Source organism: Colobus angolensis, unplaced genomic scaffold (genome assembly GCF_000951035.1).
Source record: "Colobus angolensis palliatus isolate OR3802 unplaced genomic scaffold, Cang.pa_1.0 Scaffold386, whole genome shotgun sequence".
Taxonomy (NCBI): Eukaryota; Metazoa; Chordata; class Mammalia; order Primates; family Cercopithecidae; genus Colobus; species Colobus angolensis.
In genome coordinates, this window is record NW_012117221.1 from 245,067 (window position 1) to 251,066 (window position 6,000).

Below are 6,000 nucleotides of genomic sequence, written 5' to 3' on the forward strand. Positions count from 1 at the left end.
AGTAGCCATAGGAACATTAAGAAGATGATTTGGGAGACATTTTTATAAGAAAACATAAAATTAGTACCTGACCAATGATAAGAAGGAAAGAACAAGTGAAAAAAATGGCCTCAAAGTTGGAAACCTAAGTTGCTTAAAGAAAATCAGAAGGGCATTGGAAGGGAGATGATAATTTTACTTTCAGACAACAGGAGCTTGAAATACAGGAATACACTTGGATGTCTTGTTTATAAAGACGATCGCTGAAGCTCTACAGATAGAGGAATTCTGTGGTAACCAGCCTTCAAGAAGGCTCCCCATGATCCCCACCTACTGTTATGCACAACCTTGTGCTGTCTGTCCCCTCCCACATCATACGAGGGTTGGTATGGTGGAGGTAATGGTATGTCACTTCCAAGCTTAGGTTCTAAAATAACTGAGGCAGCTGTCTGGGTTACTCTCTCTCTCTGAGAGAAACCAGTTGCCATGCCATAAGCAGCCCTTACTACACAGAGACCTACGTGGAGAGGAAGTGAGGCCTCTGGCCAACAACCATGAGAGGGAGGCTGGAAGCAGACCTGCAGTCCAGTCAAACTTCCAGGTAACAGAGGCCTGGTCAACACACTGACCACTACCTCATGAGACACACTGACACAGAGCCACCCAGTGAAGCCACTCCCTGATTGGTGCCCCCTCAAAAACTGTTTGAGATAGTAAATGTTTGCAGTTTTAAGTTGCTAAGTTTGGGTTAATTTGTTACACAGCAATAGGTAACTAATACAAAGTTTTGATAGCAAAATATACAGAGAACAAAAGTGCTTAGAATTAACCTTAAAGCATACAGAAGGGGCAGGAGGAAAAGTATCACTTTGCATTCTATCATTAATAGCTAAAAGGATAAAAATATTTCCTCTGATCCTCTGGAAAATGTTAATTTTTTTTTCTACACCTCTCAACCACAAAAGATACCACATCTAAGCCTGCACATATGGCATTATTCAACCTTTCCTTTTTCTGACTAGACCCCAGGCTTTTTTTTTTTGATACAGAGTTTCACTCTTGTTGCCCAGGCTGGAGTGCAAGGGCTCGATCTCAGCTCACTGCAACCTCCGCCTGCCGGGTTCAAGCGATTCTCCTGCCTCAGCCTCCCTAGTAGCTGGGATTACAGGCATGCGTCACCACCCCAGCTAATTTTGTATTTTTAGTAGAGACGGGGTTTCTCCATGTTGGTCAGGTTGGTCTTAAACTCCCGACCTCAGGTGATCCACCCACCTCGGCCTCCCAAAGTGCTGGGATTACAGGCATGAGCCACCACAACTGGCCCGACGCCAGGCATTTAACTCATAAGTACGAGGGATAGTAACATTTGGTCAGCTCCACCAGCATGGTCAAATGCTTCCTTAACATTATAAAGTTGTTCAAAGTATAAACTGTTCAGAAATCAGTTCCCTAAAAAAGTCACAAAGCTGTCTTACAGCTTCACAGGTATCATTTTTAATTTATTATATGTAATTACTAGTGTTGTGTCTTAATAGGAAAACCCAAGGTCAATCAAACACAAATATTTGTTGAACTTCCATAGAAAACATAAACATAAACCTTGCCTGGTAGCCAAGTAAAAAGCAACAATATAATGTAAGAGTTCAACACAGGGAAGTAAGAATAAAAATTGATTATTATAATGACAACTAATATTTATTGAGCACATACTATGTGTGAAATGATACAAGCATTACATCAAAACACCTCTATAAACCCTAACAGTCCCATTTTATAGATGAGAACACTGAGGTTTAGAAATGTATAATAGAATGCCCAATATTCCCTGCTTGCAAGTAGAAGCACTAGGATTAAAGTCTAGGCAGTTCGACTCTAAAACTTTAGTTCTTTTTTTTTTGAGACGGAGTCTCGCTCTATCGCCCAGGCTGGAGTGCAGTGGCCGGATCTCAGCTCACTGCAAGCTCCGCCTCCCGGGTTTACGACATTCTCCTGCCTCAGCCTCCCGAGTAGCTGGGACCACAGGCGCCCACCACCTCGCCCGGCTAGTTTTTTGTATTTTTTAGTAGAGACAGGGTTTCACGGTGTTAGCCAGGATGGTCTCGATCTCCTGACCTCGTGATCCACCCGTCTCGGCCTCCCAAAGTGCTGGGATTACAGGCTTGAGCCACCGCGCCCAGCCTTTTTTTTTTTTTTTTGAGACAGGGTCTCACTCTGTCATCTCCCAGGCTGGAGTGCAGTGGCACCATCACTGTTCACTGCAACCTCAACCTCCCTGGGCTTAAACAATCCTCCCAACTCAGCCTCCCAAGTAGCTGGAACTGGAGGCATGTACCACCACACCTGGCTATTTTATTTTTCTTATGTTTTGTAGAGACAGGGTCTCACTATGTTGCCCAGATTGGTCTCAAACACAGCTCAAGCAATCCGTCCACCTTAGCCTCCAAGTGTTGGGATTACAGGTGTGAGCTACTGCACCCAGCCAGCTCCAGTTCTTTATCTACTGCTTTATATTAGTTCCCTCAAATGAATGCTGTCGTCGAAAAAAGAAAATGATTCGTAGGGGTTGAGTGGGCTAGAAACATTACAGGAGTGATTTAATGAAGTCTTAAGTTTGTATGTGTTAAGAGAAAAAAAGCCTTCTATATTTTACAACTCCAGAAGGTGTCATTCTCATACTCTTACCTGAGTGACACTAGGAGGAAGATGACATGTGGAGCCCATGACACCTGATATCTTTCAAAATACTCCATTTATGGAGCTGCCTGGGCGTATGGTACTCATGTCAGTGTACCACGTCCTCCTTTCTCACCTTACACTGAGCACAATGACATGCTACAAAGCCAACAAGGAGCACAGGACTCAGCTTGTCCTTTCATTTAAAAATACTGTACTCCTGCTTTAATCAATGGTTGTCAGAAGAAACAGTAATTTTTTTATTTCTTTTTTTTTTTTAACCACAAAGCTTTCTTCAAAAAGAAACAGTAATATGAAGAACATCTCCACATTTTCTGTTGAATTGTCCATTATGTAATGTCTGTTTCATAAGCACCCACACAATAATTTAGTGTCGGGAAAAAAAGTCTCTCCTCTTACAAGCTGGTTTGTTTCCTTTCAACAAACAATGAGATTATATAATCCTTTGTTTCCAACATTTTTGTCTTGCCTTCCAGGAAGTACAAAGATAAATTTCATGCTTAATTAAAATAATAATGTTTGCCAAAGTTTCTGGTTTATTTATTTTCACATCCTATTTTAATAAGTTTATTGAACATGTCTTTTATTGTAAGTGCTTTCATATCCTTTTCTAAAGAAGGAAAAAATATAAATTATGAATAGAATAAGGATATCTCCCCCTGCTTCCCACATAAAACCTATTCTCTATCCCAGTGAATGGCTAGAAATCCAAGACTCAACCCAGGGTCTTCCCTTTCCTTTAGTCAACAACCTACTTTTACCTATTCAACCACCTTAATGAGTATTTTCTGTACTCTTCCTGCTATTTACAGTCCTATTACACTGACTTGGCCTAGCTGGTTTTACCACAAAAGCTTCCCTATTAGTCTCCCTGCCTTCAGTCTCAACCTTCTCTCAGTCTGTCCTCATTTGTTCATTTCCTCCATACTATCAGAAAGACTTCTATGTAACACAAAACATCTGTGAAATGTTCTTGTTTTGAAAAAAACAAAACAAAACAAAATAACACAAAGCAATATGCCTTTCATCTGGCTCCAAATTTCTCAGTTACTCCTAGTATAGAATAATAGTTGAAATCATCCACATAACATACAGGACCGTGTATGATCTTGTCCACCCCTCCACATTTACTTGGTTTTATCGCAATCACTCTCCTCTCGCTGATGACCTGCTCCTCCCTCAGAGTTCCCCATCTCAGTAGATGGCACCACCATTTGCCCAGCTGTTCATATCCCAAATCTTGAAGTTATCCCTGGCTCTTCTATCACATCCCACATCCAAACCATCAGCCAATCCTATCAACTCCGCCTTGGCAATATATAGAAACACAGCCACCTTTCACCACCTCAAATGCTATCATCTAGTCTCAGTCACCATCATCTATCACCTGGACCGCTGTGACAACCTCCTAACTGGTTTCTCTGAATCCATTCTCACACCCCCTAAAATGTATTTTCTATACAGGAGCTACCAGTTACCCTTTTAAAATACAAATGAGATCATGTCACTGCCCAGCACAAAATCTCCCACTAATCCCTCATTCCACTTAGAACATAGTCCAAAATTCCAATCCTTGCCTATTCTCACTTTCTCCTTGCCAGGAATGCCCTTCTCCCTCAAGTATCCACATAGCTCAGGCCTTCACTTCATTGCAGTCTCTGCTCTAATGTTCCTTCCTTAGTGGGTCTTCCTAATCCCCTATCCCAGGAGTTCTCAACTGGGGGCCGTTTTTACCCCTCACGGGACATTTGGCAATGTCTAGAGCTATTTCTGGTTGTCACATGGTAGGAGAGGGGACCTTCTGGCGTCTAGTAGGGAGAAGTTAGTGATGCTGATAAACATCCTACAACGTACAGGCCAACCCCTACAACAGGGAAGTACCCAGCCCAATATGTCAGCAGCACCAAAGTGAAAAAACCCTGCCCTCTCTAAAACAGCAACTTCATTTGTCTCCTAACTCTTACCTTGCTCTTTTTTTTTTTTACATGGTAACTATCACCACCTGACATTACATATTTATTCATTTATGATCTGTCTCCCTCAGCAGAATGCAAGGCCCACAGTGGTAGATTTTGGGCTGATTTGTCCATGCCTATTTCCCTATGGCCTAAAAGAACGCCTGGTATATCACCAGCATTCAGTAAATATTTATTGAAAAAATTAATGGATAAATGATACTGCAACAAAGCTGCAGTCCTCAGAACACCCTAGGTTCTCAAAGGCTTCTGTGCTACCATCTATAGAGAACTGTGAACCACCATGAAGTCTGAAGTCACTATGATTTGTTTACTGTAGAATACTAATGGATACTAATGCTTATTTCCATTTCCTATGTCGTGGAAAGTAGACTAATACGTTCTTAGAGAATAGAGGCCACAGCTTAGAGGCCACAGCTCCCACTTCTTTCTCTCTCACATCTCAATGGCTGACGGTGAGGATGGCCGATCACTAACTCTGACCAGTGAAGGAGTTCTATGTTTCAGATTTAGGACTTGATCCAAGCGAAGTGCAATATTTATGGTAGCTAATCCAGACCTTTAATGTTTGAGGCAGCCATAATCAGAGAGCTATATATCGTCATTCAAAATAAAACAATAATTTTTCATCATAACCAAAGCAATAAAAGTGGTTTGAATAGTCTTCAAAATCAATATCCACCTACCTGCTTGTTTAGCTTCAATACAGGCAATATTTATTTCTTCTTTCAAATCCCAGTTTTCATTGGCTATAGCTTCTCCTACTTTAACAAATCTTCCAACTGCCAAGTTGACAGCTTGTCCTACACGCTGAATTGCTTGCAGAGTTTTATCAGACTTTTTGGTATTATCTTTATGATTAATAAGTGTGGTGATCTAAAAATAAAAGATAAAAGCAACTTTTATCTCAATACCTCTTCTTTTTAAGCTGTATCACAAAGTCAAAGAAAATTAAGCCTGGCATACAGGATAGCTCAATAGACTAAATCAATAGTTAGAGATGTTTTAACAGAGACAACCAGCAAAGTATCCTGCATCATTCCTTAGGACAATGTTTCCATTAATTACAACTCCAAGTTCACCTGAGGGCAGTTATCTGGGGCATGCAGTTTATCTGCGGCATACAGTTCCAGAGGCCCTCCAGATCTTTCAACAAATCTTAAGGAGAAAAGTAGGAGCAGACAGATCATTACATTCAGAAAGTCAAAGTACTTCAGGTCTCGTTTCCTCTACTACGATTTCAGATGCTATGAGAGTAGAGACAGCTCTTCTTCCTCTCCATTCCACTCCGTTGCCTACCATGGTGCCCAGGTTGTACAAAATAGTACTTGTGCCATACATGTTTACCAAA

The 6,000-nt window shown here is 41.2% G+C and overlaps 1 protein-coding gene across 1 annotated transcript in view; it reads right to left on the reverse strand.

The window, feature by feature from the left end:
• CTNNAL1 (catenin (cadherin-associated protein), alpha-like 1) overlaps window positions 1-5,532 on the reverse strand; it is a 57,047-nt gene extending 51,515 nt beyond the window's left edge. Inside the window, exon 1 of the mRNA XM_011954582.1 lies at window positions 5,336-5,532. The gene's annotated coding sequence lies outside the window, so the exon portion shown is untranslated. The remainder of the gene's footprint in view (window positions 1-5,335) is intronic.
• Window positions 5,533-6,000: the final 468 nt, after the last annotated feature.